Source organism: Phoca vitulina, unplaced genomic scaffold (genome assembly GCF_004348235.1).
Source record: "Phoca vitulina isolate PV1807 unplaced genomic scaffold, GSC_HSeal_1.0 scaffold5, whole genome shotgun sequence".
Classification (NCBI taxonomy): domain Eukaryota; kingdom Metazoa; phylum Chordata; class Mammalia; order Carnivora; family Phocidae; genus Phoca; species Phoca vitulina.
In genome coordinates, this window is record NW_022589708.1 from 76,397,356 (window position 1) to 76,417,025 (window position 19,670).

Below are 19,670 nucleotides of genomic sequence, written 5' to 3' on the forward strand. Positions count from 1 at the left end.
CCATTGCTCCATATTAGGAAATACAAGGAAAGCGCTGACAACTTTAGTAGGCCTAAGTGTTGGCACATGTTTACCTTGTACTCTATATTGACTTTTTGATACAGATTTTGAGCAACACTTTGTTTTCCAGATTTTAGGAGAGAACTATTCTTTCCTTTTTTACTTCAAAAATAGGGGGAAGCCAAAGTTGGTACTTTGCTCTTTTTTTGCTTATTCCCAATTTATCAAACGACTGGGACTCTTGCTCTCATTAATTTCAATCTATTTTTTAATGTCTGTAACAGAGCTATGGACAAAATGTAACGCAAATGTAGTTCAACCACAAAAGTTTAAGAGTAGAATTAGAAACAGGTAATCTTAAAGATTATATTTTATCTAGATTAACTATTGTGTACAATGTAATGCCTGATAACAGAGAAATGCTATCATGGAATTCTACAAATTAAAAACATTAGAAATACAAATTGTGTGAAAAATACATAGCATGTTAGTAGTCAGAGTAAAAGAGTGGAAATAAGAAGTTATACTAAATTTTATTGATACTTATATATAATCATTTTGAGAGAAATGTATTCAACATTTTAAACGGAATTTATTAACTATTATGTCACCTACGAAGAGAACAAAAACCAAGAAATCTTGTACCTGTTTGGTTTTTAAGCTGTACATTGTAATGATCTAAAATCCAAGTTAAAACTGATGACTTACCTTAGATGTGTTAAAAAGCCCCCTGGGAAGTGGCTACAACCAGCTCCAGCCCTATCAGACACACAGTGTTTCAAACTTTCCCCTTACTTGAAGAATGAGTGAAGGATTTGGGGCTTCAGGCTTCAGGGACTATGCAAAAGGCTCTCACGTGTTTGGCCTTGTCTCATGTTTCATCCCCTCGTATTAGCAACAGGCGTATCTAATTTTACTCAGTGACATAAACAGCTCATACCACACTTAAAATTGTTTGGGCACCAATTCCAGGACACAGCTCTAAGTGGGCCAAAAAAAAAAATATTCTTACAAAACCAACATTTAAATCCTGAATCATGATAGTCTTATGTAATTATAACTTTCTAAAATAAACTTTACCTTAAGTGAATAGCAAAAACCAGACTAGTTTCCAGTAGAATTTAATGTTGACAAAATCTCTTGGCAATCATTTCAAATTAACATGCAACATTTATAAGTTATGACTTTATTAGTATTAAATGTATACTATTCTCATTCACGTGAAATGCACGTTATCATATAATAGTCACTCCTTAAAAATCACTTTTTTTAAGCCTCTTTTTAAGTGAAAAACTTTAATATCTGAGAAGAAAACCTTAGGGAATGATCATCCTAATAAAGAGAAGGTAAATAAATTCTGCCCGTTAAAATTACGACAGTTCTTTTCCAGTAAACTAAATTTATATTATGTTTAACAAAGGATGTGAATGTAACAATGCAGTCTTGATGTTTTATCTTTATTCATTTTCATAAGATGTAAAGAAGTATCAAGCTTTTTAAATAATCTTTTATTTTGCATTATTTTTATATATAGCCTGGTAAGCAGCATGAATTAACACAGATTAAATTATATATTTGAAATTTGTATTTTAGCACTTAACCTTGAATAGGAGAAGCAGTGCAATGATAATCCACATGCTTAATATTTATTTTCTTTTCTTCTCAGGAGACCTTTTCTCTTACTCTACTTATTCATAACTCTAACCTCTTTTGACATTTGATGCTTCTCATACCAACAGCTGCAGGCCTTAAATTAAAAGCTGATATAGCTTCAACTAATCACACATTTATTTATAAGACTTTAAAAAATCTTTCATGAACTCTCTGCACATTACAATTTTCTCTGACACAGCAATTTAGACATAAAATTACAGCACAACACAACTATCTCATATATATATATACATATATGTATATACACATATAAAATACTTAACAATGATGATATGAGATGTATGTTTGTATCAGTTTGTGTCTGAAAAGTCAAACTCTGAAACTCCTAACTCAATATTCTGGTTGAAATGTCACACATTTAAAGGTTACATATTGAGGGACCTTTTCATCAATCAGTAAATTGGTTTTATAACAATAAACTTTTCAATGTTTTGTGGACTGCTTTGTAAAAATGTTACTCAAGTTATGGATTTGATCTCCATTCACATCTACAGATTCATTTAATACTACCAACTTTTCAGTCCTTCAGGAGGAGGGCTTAGAGAAAAACATCTTTCATTTTATAGAATAGTTGAAATTATTAAAACAAGATCTTCAAAGTTTTTAATGTAAGGTTAGCTTCAGCTTATAACTCACATATACACATCTCAGTGTATATGTTTTCAGTGGAATCATAACATTTTAAAGCCATAAGAGGCCTTAAAGGAAACAACGTAGTCAAACAGTCCACTGGATGTAAAATAGCTCGCTCAAGGTTACAGAGCTGGTTTGGGCGTGGCAAACAAACAGAAACAGTTCTCTATTCCTACAGAGAACAAACTGGTGGTCACCAGAAGGGGGATGGGTGAAATAGGTACAGGGGATTAAGAAGTACAAGCTTCCAGTCATAAATAAGTCATGGAGATGAAAAGTACAGCGTAGGGAATATAATCAGTACTATCGTAATAATGTATAGCGACAGATGGTGACCACACTTCTCTCGGTGAACACTGTATAATATATACAACTGTTGAATCACTATGTTGTACACCTAAAACTAATGTAACATTGTGTGTCAACCGTACTTCAATTCAAAAAAGGAAGAAGAAAGTCCTTAGGCTCGTATGTCTTACATAACTATAGGATCCTTCTGGGATACCTATAGTCAGTTAGCAATCCTGCCCTCCTACCTCGCTTCTGCCTGGGGCAGACAGTCCTGCTGTCTAAGACACTGGGTTAGAGAGACCACTTTTAGATCTAGTGAAAACAAGGAATTTCTTGTAGAGATATGGTTCGTTTTGAAATGGGAGGTAAGTTTGCCTGAGGAGGGAGGATATAGGGGATGATGGGGGATGAGACAGTTCAAAGTTTGAAAAGAAGAGAGAAGTTGTGAAGAGCTGGGCAGTAAATTTACTAGTGAATATACTAGACAGTGTTTGGACCCAGCTGAAGTTGATCAATATACAGCATTCCTATTTTTAATAGTTCCTGTGACTTTGGATACTAACTGTAGATGTGAGCTCCTATGACTAAACCCCCCCACACCACCTCACTCTTTCCTCCCAGACTAAACTCATCATCTCCCAAACCTGCTCTTTTGTTCATCCTTCCTTTCTCAGTTTTTCTCAGTTTCTGACGCCATCCTCCACAAAGTTACCGCTGACTGATTTGGGAACCTCCCTCACTAACCAGCCGGCCAGTCACTAAGCTGCAGTATCTCCTCCCTCTGCCTGCTCCCTTCTCTCCGGGGGGTCCCTGTCTGACTGGGGGGCTCACCAGCAGGTGTCTCCTCGTGCTCAGTACCTGTTGGCCTGCTTCCGGGTTCTGCTTCCAGGTTCTGCCACATTCCATTTTAGACTCCTGGGATTGCCAGAGAAACGCCAAGAACAGCTCATTCTCTCTTCATCACTCCCCAGCCTCAAGACCTTCAATGAGCCTTCAGGATGGGGACCACGTTCTTGACAGGGCACACACACCTTTATGACTGGGCCGTGTCTGTCTCCCCTGTCCCCATCCTTTAGGTTCGGTAAGAAACTACATGCCATTGGGTGTCTGGCTAAATATGACTAGAGTTACCTCCCATCCCTTTCTTTCTAATGACTATTTAACTTTTTAAAGTCTGTTCATATGTCATTATCAGCTTTCTATATGTATTTATAAACTTATAGTTATTTGTATTTACATTGCCATCATTGCTTTATATACATATTCTCTCTACTAAACTATCAACTCCTTGCTCAGCACCTGAGCCCTCAATTAACTGAACCCTGAATAGTTACACCAAACTCAATGTTTTTTATGATATCAATTCCATAGCACACCGTAACAAAAAAAAAAAAGAAAAAGAAAAAGAGCTAATACATGATCAGGATGACATTGTAAGACTTTTCCAGAAGAGGTCAGTATAACAGTAATAAAAGTATTCGCTTTCAGGGCAAATGAAATGTGAAATCAAATTAAAATATTTTGTGAGAGATAAACTTTCAAGCCTTAAAAAATAACCATGTCAATGATCTGCCCCTCCAATCAAAGCTACAACTTCCTCAAGAGAGATGGCCATAGACCTTTCACATAAGCAAAATGCAATGATTCTCTACACAAATGAAAACACAACAGGTTTAAATCTGGAATGTAATTAATGTAATCACCTGGATGCTTCTCACCCAAATTCTCTGATTATTCTTAAATAGAGATCATCCAAGTGTATGCATTTTAGAAAGATAATTCATATTCCCTTTGGAGTTGTCGTACAAATAAAAAAATTAAATTGGGGTGCCTGGGTGGCTCAGTTGGTTAAGCGACTGCCTTCGGCTCAGGTCATGATCCTGGAGTCCCTGGATCGAGTCCCGCATCGGGCTCCCTGCTCAGCGGGGAGTCTGCTTCTCCCTCTGACCCTCCCCCATCTCATGTGCTCTCTCTCTCTCTCTCATTCTCTCTGTCTCAAATAAATAAATAAAATCTTTAAAAAAAAATAAAAAAAAAAATAAAAAAAATTAAATTGATCACTAGATTACTGAATGTAGGCATTTTGTGTCTTCTTGTGGTACTTTGGGGGAAGTTTAGGAGTCACTATTTAGTGTAAAGGGCTAATTCAGTGTTGTCAGAGATGATGGGAAAGAAAACAGTGGGATGCTGGAAAAAGAAGAAGACTTGAAAAAAAGAAAACTCTTACATTTCAGAAGAGAAAATGGAGTACTCGAAATTTCAAAGGTTATTCATTGGTAATCACTGCATTTGGTCGTCATAATTTTTTTTAAGATTCATTTATTTATCTTAGAGAGGGCGAGGGGGGAGGGGAGGGGCACAGGGAGGGAGAAAGAGTCCCAAGCAGACCCTTCACTCAGTGTGGAGCCCAATGCGGGGATCAACTCGGGGCTTGATCCCACCACCCTGAGATCACAACCTGAGCTGAAATCAAGGGTCGGAAGCTCAACTGACTGAGCCACCCAGGCGCCCGACTGCCTGCCACTCTTATCTCTAGCCCTCTGTAGTTTCCCTGTACTTTTTGTACATGCTCAAAGTGGTCATATTTACCTTCCACTTTGAAACTATAATCTCCTGTATCTCTTGTGATTTGATCAGGTTGATTAAAAAAAAATAGTGCAATACACAGCGTTCACATTTTACAACTAGCTACCCAAATATCTAACCATATTCCCTTTCCGAGATAAACACCTGTGCTCCTCAATGCTTCTATTATCAGTTTGAATGGAATCTTTTTTTTTAATATTCCTCCAAATATTTTAATTGCTTCATACTGACATTGTGCCTTTCCCAGAGAGCTGTTGTTGTTGGAGTTTCTGAATACCACTTTTGTTATTGTTGTAAAATAAGAAATTTTCCTAAACTTGCCTTCTTCAGCTTATCCTAGTTGTCTCTCAGTTTTTATTCCTTTAATCTATTATTTGGAATCAATATCATTTTTCTTCTTGAAACACAGTTCCTTTCTAATTTAAGTAGTTTATATCATGGTTTTCTTGTAGGACTCATCTCCAGCTCCCTTACTTTCTTTTTTTTTATTTTTTTTTTAAAGATTTTATTTATTTATTTGACAGAGAGAGAGAGAGAGAAGGAACACAAACAGGGGGAGTGGGGAGAGGGAGAAGCAGGCCTCCCGCTGAGCAGGGAGCCCGATGTGGGACTTGATCCCAGGACCCTGGGATCATGACCTGAGCCGGAGGCAGACGCTTAACGACTGAGCCACCCAGGTGCCCCAGCTCCCTTACTTTCTAATGGTCTTTCTGTTCCTTGCATTCTCTACCTCTACCACACCGTCACACTTCTGTTAAATTTCTGATAATAATATCTACTATATAGGATCGCGTTTTTCTTCAGCATCCTGTACTCCAGGCTCCCCTCCTCCTGGGCCAGTCCGTCTTGCAGAGCCAGCTTCCCACACAGCTGCTGTCTTCCTTAGATCTCATCGCTCTCCTGAGCTGGGTGAATCTTCCCTGACTCAGCTCTCACGTCCTCTCCTCATATACCCCCTTGCTTTGATGGACTGCACCCTCAAATAATCATTCAGAAATGGTGTTTGGGAAGTAGATTGTCTGAGTTCTTTTATGTCTGAAAATGTATCTATTCTGCTCCAAAACTGGTTAATAGTTTCATTTAGTATAAAATTTTAGGTTGAAATAATTTCAGACTAAACTTTGAAGTCTTTGCTCCACTGACATCTGTCATTAAGAGTTCCTACAGAGAAATGTAATTCTAGTCTGATTTGCATTTCTAGTTTATAATGAGTAAGGTACATTACTATTTAAAGGTACCTGTTGCATTTTTTGGTAAAATTAATATTCTCCCTAGTTTATTTCCTGTTGCATTCATCTGGTATTTCATATATCTGATTCAATCAAAGAGAAGGTAGCATCCATCCATTTATAAAACGTAAGTGTATTTGTTCTTATTGAACAATAATCATCGAGTGAGAATACTTAACGTTATATTTCATGAATGTTTTTAAAATCTCTCTACCCTGATCAGAAATTTCTGATGAAGAACTAGAGTGTAAATGATGGTAAGATTTATGAAAAGGAAGATATGTGGTATAAAATAAACTGGAGGATAAAAAAACAGAACCGAAAAAGAGAATATTGGAAATCTGTCGATGGAGGAATAGGAAGATCTGTGCCCAGGGACATTGGAAAGTATGTCAGACATTGAAATTTGTGAGAATAGTCACTTACAAAGGAACACTTATTCCTTCTATGAGAAGGTTCCTCCTAGTGTAGTAACATTTCTAGATTCTCTCTATAACTTCTACTCATTTCTTCCCAGGGAAAGTGGATTAATTCTTCTCATTGATGAGTTAGAATAAGAAAGGGGGTCCATATGGTCCATTTCCTCTCTCTTCAGAGACGTTCATGCCTGCAGAGAGTACAGTTTTGACACTGATCCTTCAGGCCCTCGGAGGGATCTGTGATCATCTAGAGCTGCCCAAGGGGTGTGTGAGCCCTTGCTGGGGATGTAACATTAGAAAGCCCATTGTTGCTGCAAATCTAGAATACATTCTCCAACAGCTCTATTTGTAACACAAATGACACTTAGACCTTCATTTGCCTCATCCCTTTGTCTCTTAGTTGATTCAGAAATGGGGCAATAAACAGAGAAGCGATTTTTCTCAATCTTCTCAAACTCAAAAAAATCGGCACTTAACAACCACATATCTCTTTTGAGGAGCTACTACATAGCAAGAGCTATCCTATATTAGTACCTAGACTTATCTAACTCTTCTCTTCCAACTTCCTCTTTTTTACAAGGCCAGTACCCTCTTAAATATCTCTGTGGTCCTCACAGCATTCAGTGCAGACCAATCTGTCACTGCTTATTTACTTCCCTAAATCCTGTTAATCCTTTATTTGTTCATAAATTTGGTGGCAGGGACTGAGTCTTGATACCTGTATTTCCTTAGCCTCTAGCTACTCATTAAATATCTGCTAAATGAAGGAATTTAACAAGTAAACCAGTTTCTGTGCTTATGTAGCTTTCTTTCCAGCTTAGAGGGCAGATGGTTAAATATTCAATAATGTGGTTAGCATAACAGTATAGGTATGAGCCAAAGGCTATGGAAGCACATAAAGGAAAAATTAATTGTATTTGAGAGAGACCTAGTGGTAGTTGATTCTCCAACAGCAGAAATCATCATTAGCTCAGCCTTTTGAAATTTCCAATATTTGTGCGTGTTTCAAATGTATTCAATATAGTGACATAATAGTGTGTGAACATAATTTGTAAATGTATACGAACCAACACATATTGAGATGTGTACCTGTCATTGACCTAAGTCAAATAAGTTTTGAGACCATGACCCAAAGCCTTGAAACAGTTACAGTATTGGTGACTTTAGTTCAACCCTCTAAATTCTGTAGATGATTAACACTACACAGCATTAACTTAAAAATCTTCCTTATTCTTTCCCTACAAATAATATAAACAAATGGCCCCAAATTCCAGGCTTTGGGATCAACTGAGTTTAAATTCAGCTTTTTCACATTCAGCTTCTATAATGTTAGTTATTTTTCTTAACGGTCTGTTTTCTGCTATTAATGTTGGGGATAATATCAACTCCCTGCTTAAGGCTAGTAAAATAATTAAATGTGATAATGTACAAAAGGCACTCGGCACATAGTAAAACACATATAAATGGCAGCTATTATTATAATTGTTTCTTAATGCTGTGAGTGAATTTTTCAAAACGAGATAGAATACATGAGTCACAGATTATGACAAAAGCAGCCTTTACGACAAATGTATTTTGGCTTACTTCATGGTATACCTAATACGATAAAAGCATTCTGACTTGATGTTATGCCTAATTATTAACGTGCTCAGCTAGTAACTAACCTTCCTAGGCAGACTACACAATAGCACTTTCACACAATCAAACCAAATTATTATTTTTTTTTTACAGTTTAGTTTTCTGGTATCCACATCTTTTGCCAACAACTTGCCTTGTATAGGATATACGCAGTTTAACAGCCTTGACAAACACACAGGAATACTTTACAGTCTGAAAGTTAAAGATACTGGAGATTCCATGAAGCTGAATTTGACTTGCTTCTGACCATTGTCCTGCATGTGTCCTCCTGAGGGTCCCTGAGCTCCTGACCTCTGACCTTCACCCTATCTACTGAAAAGTCTTCAAAATCTTATTATTTCAAAAACCTTCTTTCCACTGAAAATATGAAAGTTGGATGCTAGAGGGCTCATGACAACACAAATGCTGTGTCATGAGGTCATGGGGTCATGGGGGTGACAGCAAGACTCAATGCTGAGGCCTTGGAGAAAAGACAGTGGTGAAGAGAATGACCTTGAGAGATGAGATGTAGCAATGAAGTTTTTGGCTTGGGTCCCTTGTGTTTCACGACTTATAGGCGTGGATATTTCAAAGTCATCATGTTGCAAACTCAACATATTTTAATTATCCCTCCCACTTCTTCCCAAAACTTCTGTTCTCTTTCTTAGCTTAAAGGCATTGCTGTTTGCCATTTGGCCCTGCCAGAAACTTTCCATAGTTTAATGTAAATTATTTCAACTAATGTGTGTATTTGCCCTCCAATTGGCGAATGATCAAAAAGTCTTTTAATTTTATTTTTATTTTTTATTTATTTGGATAAGGAAGTCTGCAATTAAAGGGAAAAAATGAGGGATGCTGGCCTAAGCACATCCTATGCATGACCAAGTCCAGTTACTTACCATGAAAGAAATAAAGCTGTTTGATAATCAAGCATTAGATTCTGTGTAATTTCAGCAACAAGAAGAAAATCTGGCATCTCTGCAATAGCACAAAACCTGGTTTCTCCACTATAGCACAAAAATCCCATGGTTTACTAATATTTAAAAAAGAAACAAATATTTTTAATTAAAAAATGAGAGATTAAAAACTTAAAAAATGTCAAAAATGAACATGTTGGTTCCAAAAAGTGTATGAGTATATGCTTTTTGTTTCTCAACATCCATGAATTCCACTTGTGGTAATGACCCTTAGATTTTCTTTTTGGGGACTCACCCCTTCCTTGCTTTCAGTCCACATTTGGTCCAGTCAGATCAACGCCATTCCCAGGTTGAGTGGCAGGTCATGTGACTTAGGCCAGGCTGAGAGGAGTGCGGCATTCTCTTGGCCAGAGATTATTTTAGACTGACTCCGTCCAAGCCAACCAGCCTAAGAGCAATCCCACAACTTCTGTTTCAGTGGCTGACAAGACAGACTTTCTTTTCTGCTTGACTTGAATTTGATAGCAATTCAAGCCTGGTTAGTGAGCAGCCATGAACACAACACAACACAGCAAAGGTTGGAGCTGAGAGATGAAGTAAAATTCATGGTAATTTCAAGTCTGTAAATCGAGGCATGCCTAAATCACCTCTAATCTTGTATTTTTTAGTTACATCAGCCAATAAATTGCCTTTCTTCCATTCAAAACTGTAGAGTGCGTATTTGATAATTTGCAACATAAAAATCTAAAGTAAGTTTTAGTCAAACCAATGCAATAAAGAACTTGCCTTTTTAAAAAAAATTTTTTTGTTGTTGTTGGTGGTGGTGTAGGAATTCACTTAGTTCCTGGTGTGAAAGAATGAGGGGGTGATGGTACCAAGAGTAAAGCTTGTGTACTCTCTCTCAAATAAATAAATTAAAAAAATCTTAAAAAAAAAAAAAAAAAGCTTCAAACAATGAAGAGAGGTGATGAACACAAACTTGAACAGCTCCTTACCAGTTGTAAAACAGAACTTGGAGGTTACAGAAATCCATACCTTCTGTGGTGGCATATGTAAATGATGGGGCTATTCAGGGTTACCAAATGCTCTGGGGAGGTCAAAGATGAGGACAGAGAAAGATAACCTGATTTGGCAAGAGAAGACCAGTGGGAAGATTTAAGATGGTAGTTCTGAATTAAAAAAAAAATGATAGGCATAGTAATGATTCAAGGAAACCTCATGAAAAAGCCCTGACTTTCTCATATACTATTATTTCATCAAAGCTAAGACTGATGATTTTAAGAACAACACTGTTTTTATGCCAGGAAGGAGTACCTCTGCAAATTAAACTATAATCTGGCACTAATGGCAATATGCATCCCAATTAAGAGCTATTAAAATGTAAATGATTGGCATTGTAGATTTGGTAAAATATGTTAACAGCGCAATGGAGTGAATGATAATAGCAGCTGTCTGTCATTCATGATTTATTTAAATAATATTCATCAAGGATTATCTCTGTCATACACATGAGTTGCTTTTGTTGATTAGTTTTTATATTTGCGAGAATAAATGAGAAATTCAGTTCTTGTCTCAGATATTGCCTAAGAAAAGTAATGCCTTTTTAGGTAGCTATATGGAAATGCTTCCTATTGTACATAGAGGTTGCCCAATGGAATTAATGATTAACTCTCTCTGAAACTGTTTTTCTGGGATGCTGAGTTGGTTTGTCTTATATGAATCAGTTATACGCAAAGGCTACCAGGATCCTGCTGAAGTCACTTCTGCTGTTTTTGATCCAATGAGCAAGCACCAACTGGGTGCCAAACACTGTTCTAGATGCTGAGGATAGCAGAGTGCACAGGACGAAGGAGGTCTTACCTTTTCAGAGCTTATACTCTAGTTGAGAGGAAACAGCCAATCAATGTGAAAACAATAAACAAGAAGATTTCTCACCGTGGCAAGTTTATTAAGAAAGTAAGCATGGGGAGGGGGAGAATATTTAAGTACGTGGTCAGGGCAGGCCTTTGTGGGATGACCTGAAAAATGAGAAAGGAGCAATCATGAAAAGACTAGGGCAAAGTGTGATATAGGCCGGGGATGGCCCATGCAACGGCCCAGGGGCAGGAATGATCTGTGTTGAAGTGGGACAAGCAAGGCCCAGGGGTGGGAACATGGTGCACGGAACAGGCCCGATAAGGCCAGAGAGAAGGAGGCATGAAGAGCCGTGGTTCTCAGCCGGCCACCGTTAGCAGCAACCAGGAGAGGTATACAGAATACCGTTGCCCAGGACCCTCTCCAGAAATGCTGATGTATTTGGTATGATGGAGGCCCTGCTAGTGGCATTTGCTGAGTTCCCCAGGCATTTCTAATGGGTTGCCAAGCCTGATAATCACAGCCGCACAACAATGTAGCTACAGCCCCCTGTAAGAGAAGACCTCATTCCAAACGCTAGCTGTAGAACTACATGAAAAGCGTTGACATTATCCGTGAAACACTGTTCATTTCTTCTAACAAGCCCCTTCCATAGAGCTGTCACTCTCTCTCCTTTCTGCTCTCTGACCAGCTCCTTTCAGGAGGTCTTTGCCAGGATGGGGTATGTTCTGGTCTGACTGGAATTTTCTTCATGACCCAGAGTATTTGTGTTTGTCTAGTTTTCACTTCTCAGTTTGTTTGTTTGGTTGGTTTCTTTCTCTCCTCTCCCCTCCTCCCCTCCCCTTTTCTTTTGCCCTCCCTTCTTCCCTCCCTCCCTCCCTCCCTTCCTTCCTTCCATCTTTCCTTCCTTCCTTCCCCTTCTCCCTCCTTCTTTCTTCCTTCATTCCTTCCTTTTTCTTTCACAATACAAGATCTGTCCTATGCTTAGCTTCAACAGACAGATTGCCTCCTGACACGTGACTTATCTGTGTGACTCCTCATCTGCCCACCTTTGCGTCTTGGCACAGAGCCTGTGCAAGAGATCCCCTGCTGTCAGCTCATTCATCTCCTCCTCCTCCTGTGTGTAGGATGTGCAGACTGCACCACGCAGGACACACTCTTACCTTTGAAACACACACAGTGCTGCGTCTTCTGAGCCTGCAGCTCTGAGGACCTCTCTCGCTATTCTTTCAGACACATACCTGTTCAATCCCCACTCTTTTGGAATACTTTCCACTAATTTTGTGGTTTGGGTTTTGGTTGTCTCCTAGTGTTGCCTAAAATAGAATTTGAATGAGTTTCTCACTGGCTTTGCTGCTTTTGAATGATCTCAGGAGGGCACTGTATAAATACTACCCTCACATTGTCATCTTCAATGTGGAAGTCTGTCACCCACGTGTCTCTTTACCGTAGGGTTAAAAGGGTTGTTAGCTCCTTGTGAAAACTAACTTGGAGGCACCATGGGTACCCTTCTGTGGATCCTTACTCCTGAAAGAATTCTGGTCTTTCACACAATCTTAGATAACCAAAGAAGAGGAAAATAGAGAACTCAGTTTCAGCAAAAGCTTAAACAGAGCACAGAATTGAGGACAATTCTGTGGCCTTGGTTTGAGTCAGACTCTCAGGATTCCCAGTTCTTCTATAGATCTTATCTCACTTTCAATCCCTGGCAATTTGAGTGCTCTCTTTTGGAACATGATTCCGTTCAGTTCACCTTTATGCCCAGGAGTATAACTGAAAGCTTAGTCATTTTTGACAGTTCATTTCAACTCAATAGAATGAAGTAATTGCTTTAGGTTCCCAAAGTGAGAATTTTCTTTTTCTTTTCTTTTTCTTTTTTTGGTATATTTGAAAGAAATAGTTAAGCTTTTTCCAAATCTAGGCTATGCTGTGTGAACATAAAGTCTACTACTGGTTTGTAGATATGGCTGGTATAAATTCACACATCAGTATGTCCCCCAAGTGGCTGTGAGCTCATCCCCACTACATGTATAGAATCTTCCTGCACACCCTGCTGTGTGCAGAATTCTCCTTCTCTCCCAGGACCACACTTGGTTCCTTTCTACTGAACCTATCACTGAAAACTCATCCCAGTTATTTGCCCAGGAAAGAGTCCTTATTCTTTGGGCCAATCCTGAGCATCACATATTCTGATATATTCTTGGTTTTAATAACTGAAACACAGAAGTGATACTCTGAATAATGTTTAGGCTTTGTGCAACAAGAAACATTATTGTTTAGCTACATTAGGCTTAAAGAAGCATTTGCAAAGAATTCTTACAACATAACAGATATATGATACATTTCTGAGAAAATATATTCAGATTTGCAAACAAACCTCTAGAACACAGCCAATTATTTGGATGCAAACTGTATTGTACACTGTGAGGAAGTAATTCCAGGTCTTTTTCTTCCCACATCATAAATAATACAAAAAAGTTTGACTCGTATGAAAAGACATACTTTTAGAAATGCTTTTAGAAAAGGAAGTCATATAATTTTTGCATTTAAAAAGATTTTATACAAACCTGGGTAATGGTGAATGGATTAACAAACTGGTACATCCACACAATGGAATATCATCCAGCAATAAAAAGAAATGAGCTCTCAAGCCATTAGAAGATGTAGGGGAAACTTAAATGCCTACTACTAAGTGAAAAAAGCCAATCTGACAAGGTTACATGATTCCAACTATATGATATCCTGCAAAAGGCAAAACTATGAAGACAATAAAAAGATCAGTACTCCCCAGGAGTCTGCAGTGTGAAAGGGCTGACTAGGTGGAACACAGGGAAATTTTAGGGCACGGATACTATTCTTTATGATGTTATAATGGGGGATACATGTCATTACACTCTTGTCCAAACCTAGAGAATGTACAACACCAAGAGTGAGCTCTGATGCCAACTGTGAGCTTTGGATGGTAACAGTGTTGTAACAAATGTGGGAGGGGATGTTGACAATGGTGAGGCTGGGGCTGGGGCAGGAGCAGTATGGGAAATCTCTGTACCTTCCTCTCAATTTTGCTGTGAACCTAAAACTGCCCTCCTCTCAAGTCTTTCAAAAATTTTATTTTTCATTGCTGGATGGGAGGTGGGTGGGGGATGGGGTAATGGGGTGATGGGCATTAAGGAGGGCACGTGATGTGATGAGCACTGGGTGTTATAGGCAACTGATGAATCACTGAACTCTACATCTGAAACTAATGATGTTGGCTAATTGAATTTAAATTTAAAAAATATATAAAAAATAATTATTTTTTTTTTTTTACTTTCATTCCCTATCGTTTTGTTCCTTTTTAAAATACCAACATTTGTACTTCAAAATTTAGCCCAAGAAATATCAGGTATTTACTGGCTGAATTTAGTAAATAATGTAATTATTGATTTGAGGATAATGCTATAATATTCATTTTGTTTATGTTCTTTCATTGTTCAAAAACTGTCTTAAATCATTTCTTTGCCCCAATTTTTTCCCATTGTAATAGAGTAAGTTGATTAAAATTCAAACAAAAACTATATCAAAACAGACACAGGATAAGATTGCTTTAAATAGCTCATAAGTAGGCTGATAATAATTAATTTTCTATCTTTAATAAACCAGTCATATGTGTAGCCACCATCTCTCTCTCTAAAGGTCTTTCTTTTATGTAAGCCTCAAACATGTATCTAATCTTGCGCTAATTCATAAATAGGGGAAGGCACCCAAGGTGGGGGGGGGGGCGGTCACGGAAATGTAATGGTCTGAAGAAGGTGAAGGAGAAAGCAGGAGAGATCTCATCTGCTAAGGGTGGTAAGGACAGTGGAGAAGGTCTGGAACAGCTCCCAATGGGATGGGAGAGGGAAAAGTCGAGCATAAATGAGCGATCACAGCATGAGGCTAAGTGTCCTTCCAGCTGAGGCTGGAGGCTGTGAATGTTCAGCACTGGCAACTGAACATTTATGGGATTTTAGAAACATTTTCGGGATAACTATAGGAAAATCACACTGTAGGATTGATCTGTGGCAGGACTTTTCTCAGTGGACAGAGCAGATATGCATGGATAGGTGGAAGCTGATGACCCTGGCCAGGCCAAGGAAATTCAGGCCATCAACATGGGTCCAGGTATGTGGGAAGGGAAATGCCAACAGGAAGAGGAGGCTGACGGACAGCAGTCCGAGAGGGAAATGGAGGGGTATATATTCAAAGGAAATAAATCAGGATCTTGAAGAGATATCTTCATTTCCATGTTCACTGCAGCATTATTTACAATAGCCAAGATATGAAAACAACCTACATGTCCTTCAACACATGAATGGATAAAGAAAATGTGGTGTATGTATGCACTGTTCATTCTTTAGAGACTATTTTTTTAGAGCAGTTTCAGGTTTACAACAAAATTGAGAGGGAGGTACAGAGATTTGCCATATACGTCCTTTCCCCAAACATGCACAGTCTCCTCCATTACCAATATATCTCACCAGAATGATACATTTTTTTTTAATCAAAGATGAACTGACACATAATAATCACTTAAAATGACTTTACTTTCAGTAAACTGGAGTTTACTCTTGGTGTTGTTTGTTCTATGGGTTTGTACACATATATAGTGATTCGGAGCCACCATTATAAGAGTATTTTCTTTTTTGAAGTGGGAGAGAAGGGTTCCATTAATTTCTTTTCTTTCCAGCTTTATTGAGGTCTATTTAGCATATAACATTGTAAAAGCTTAAGGTGTACAATATGTTGATTTGATACACTTATATACTGTAAGATGATTACCACCTTTTATTATATTTGAAAAAAATTATCTACAAACTAAATAACCAAAATCTACAAGTTGGAAAAACATCTTCCAACTGTTTAATGTGTAGCAAATAAAGGACATCACTTTTAAATATATACTTAATATTTTAAAAATAAGCAACATAGAAAAATCTGGAGCCCTTCCCAGTATGAAACTAAGAATTCTTTATGAAACTAAATAGTTTAATGAAATTGTATTATCTTTTAAGTGTCAAAAGAGGCAAACCTGATAAAATAATTTTTAGGGTTTTCCCCCTTAGTTCCAATTTATATAAATCCTTCTTATCTCTTAAAGGAAAATGACTCTTCTGGCTCACCTCCTTTTGATTACTGTACGTAGGAACAAAATCATAAACCAACTTTGCAGATGATCACGGCTAACTGATGGGTACGATACAATTTCGGAAGTCATGATGGGGAGCTCTCCTGCACTACTAGGCTCCTCACAGCCTACACACTCCAGGAGGAGGGAGTAAGATTTCCTCACAGCCAATGAAAAGCTGTCACAACTTCAGTCACCTGTGGCCAATGAGAAGCCACTACTTCAAACTCCAATGAACATTTGCTCAAAACAACCCCTCCCAACTTCCTGCTTTCCTCTACAAAAGGATAGTCTTCCCTGTTCTCTGGGCTTGCCAATGGTTCCCCATAGTTTACACGTCCCAAACTGCAATATCTCTATTCCCAAGTAAACTAATTTGCAGCTTGGTAGGCTTTGTTGTTTAATTTTTAAGGTTGGCAGTATCAATCTATGTTGAAAAATACTTCACAACTAAAGTTATTTCTTTAAAACTGATTGCTTTCATTAGTATAGATCAGGGTTTGGTAAATGATAGCCTGTGTGTCAAGTAAGACCTTTCGCCTGTTCTTATGAGTGTCCCTAAGCCACAGCCATGCCTACTCGTTTATGTACGTCTATGGCCAGTTGTGTAGTTGTGACAGAGATCCTATGGCCCACAAAGCCCAAAATATTTATTATCCAGCCCTTTATGGGAAAAGTTTGCCTACTCCTGATACATCTCATTGGAAATAGATTATACTGTAGACATGCAAATCATATTTTAGTTAGGTTTTATTATTTTAAAAATAAACTTATTGTCTCATTATCATTGTTAATCTAAGAGGTGAATCTGATAATTATATTATATTCTTATGTCCCCTTCACTCCCCCTGGCAAAGTAAAAAAAAAAAACCCTGAAATCAACTGGTACTTACCTGAGTACCTGCTCTAACTACAAATTCATACTTAAGGTCTGAGTTTTACGTCACAAGACAAATAAAATACTCAAACCTCAATTTATTAGTTTTAAGCAAACAATCGCTCAAACTCTAATCAGTAACAAAACTGTCCTGATGTCTATCCTTACTTTGCAACTAATACTTGGTAGAGATATTAATAAATAAAAACAAAATTTAGTAGTAAAGGTATAGACAGCCCAAGAATAATCAATAGGTTAGATAACCAATTTAATCTACAGGTTGCATAATTAACATAAATAATTGAGAATTATCTTCATTATAATTTAACCATTTAACATCATTTAATACACCCTTTAACTTTATTGCTCATTTTAAAATTCCAGAAGTTGGTTAAAATTTGGTTTATTTAAAATTTAGATAATGAACATCATGGAACTCTCTTGTAATCTAGCTCAGAGTATGATGTACAATGTATTTTTTTATTATTTATAATTATCTTTAAAAATAGTTACATAGGAAATGTTCCCCCCAAATAATGAAATGTATCACACAGAGAGAGGTCTTCTAATATAAAGGACTGAGAAGACATGAGAGAGCCCCATTTGTACCACCAAGACACAGTTCTGCATAAAATGTAATACTTTAAAAATATGTAGTCAAAATTACAGGAAAGAATGAAACATTCTCAAGGCTAGAAAAAAGTATGGAAATGAAAGCCAGAGATAACTGGGGGTGATGCTACACATAGTATGCGGGTTATCAGACCCACTTATGGGCCTAGAGACTGAGCCTGAATCTTAATGCCCAAAAGAGATGGGAGAGTTGGCCTCCATCGAGAGCAAGGCCAGGGCTCCCACATACAAGGAAAGTCCAAGATGAGATCCCTCCTTCTCTAAGGCTGTGGATAGAAAGACAAACCACTGCATAGAAAGCAAAATCATAAGCTTGCATCAACCACAAGCCTGTACCATTTACAGGTGACAGTTTGTCCAAATTTATAACAAATATGTGCTGCTATAACCCCCAACCATGAGATTTACATAAAAACTGCTTTGAGACTCATAAAACCCCTGGTATCCCAGCAGATGCACAAGGAGAACCACTCCTAGGGACACCTTCACACCTGCTGCATTTTAGAGTCCTATCTAAGAATAACTCTCAGTGTAGATGAGTTCACACAAAATAATTACAAATCACTGGAGCAATTAAACTATCATGATGTGATGTGGAATGATGCAATCAGCAGCCTGAGAAGAAATGGAAGATGGAAATGAGAAAGGCCAAAATGCATCTGTAGTGACATCTACTTTTCCAGGCTTGTACAAAGTGTCAGCTGGAAGAATCAGGCAGAACCCTAAGCAGAGTGTGGTATTTCTTAAAGAAACACACACTGTGGGACAGTTACCTGTGGCTTGAGATACGTCAAATGAAGGGACTGGATGATCATTCTTTTACTGTTCTAGTTGGGTTGTTTCTCGCCATTCCCCACTTACATACACCTCCAAGTTTGGATATTGGAAAGGAAAGGAAAAAAAGGCAGAAAGGCCTCAAAAATGAGGCAGCAAAATATGATGATATGTGAAGGGTGACAGAACTGTTGCTTTAGGTAAGTATGAATAAAATAAAAATCTACATAAAACAGTAAGTACCAGTGGGCTAGCCACCATCCCACTATGTGCCACAATCTTGAGACTTGCTAATGGAATACTGTGTTCATAAGATACTATTTTATCTATTTTATTGGCCTTCTGTATTTGCCCGATTTAGTAAAAAGTCAAAAAAAAAATATTTAATTGGAAAATGAAGACACTGAAGTTGCCTTCAAGAAGACTTCCAGAGTTTCCAAAGAAGAATTCTGAGGTTTTTAAGGGCACCAAGTTTCCCGGTGCTCATGCTTTACACTAGTTAATGTTACCCTTAAATGTTAAATGCCTTCCTTTTCCTTGATTCAAAGTATTCCTAGCACTAGTCATGTGGTTTAGTCATTTGAGCTATTTTGCATCCTCAAGAAGAATGGCAGGCAGGACTGAGCCCAGCAGTCTTCTTGGGTGCTGTGCTGCAGTGGGAAGCGTAGGTTTGGTGTCAGGTCTGTGTTATTACTCAGTTCGGCTGAGCAATCACCTTGGCAAATGATGGCCTCTCTGGGCCCAGTCCGTCTGAGCTAAGTGGGGCCCTCCTCACAGGGTGCTTGTGAAGACGGATGAAACTTAATGAAGGCCTGCCGCCTGGCTTAAAGTAGGAGCTCAGTCAAGGGGATGCACACCGCACTTTCCTTTTGAGAGCACGTGCTGGAAGTCAGAGGGATAGCTGCAAGCTCCACACGTGAGAAGGAAATTCTCTGGAGAATAATTTGGTGGGTATTTACCTCAAATCATTTTGAATTAAGGGGGATTATAAACCAACAGACTGAATCAAGAATCTTAAGG

The 19,670-nt window shown here is 38.1% G+C and overlaps 1 protein-coding gene across 3 annotated transcripts in view; it reads right to left on the reverse strand.

Moving 5' to 3' along the window:
- Window positions 1-19,670, reverse strand: part of SGCG (sarcoglycan gamma) — a 130,044-nt gene that overhangs the window by 106,895 nt on the left and 3,479 nt on the right. Inside the window, exon 1 of one of the 3 annotated variants that reach the window (XM_032403350.1) lies at window positions 709-1,111. The exons of the other annotated variants lie outside the window; for them this stretch is intronic. The gene's annotated coding sequence lies outside the window, so the exon portion shown is untranslated. Of the gene's footprint in view, window positions 1-708; window positions 1,112-19,670 lie in introns of those variants that run through there. 3 annotated transcript variants of the gene reach the window in all.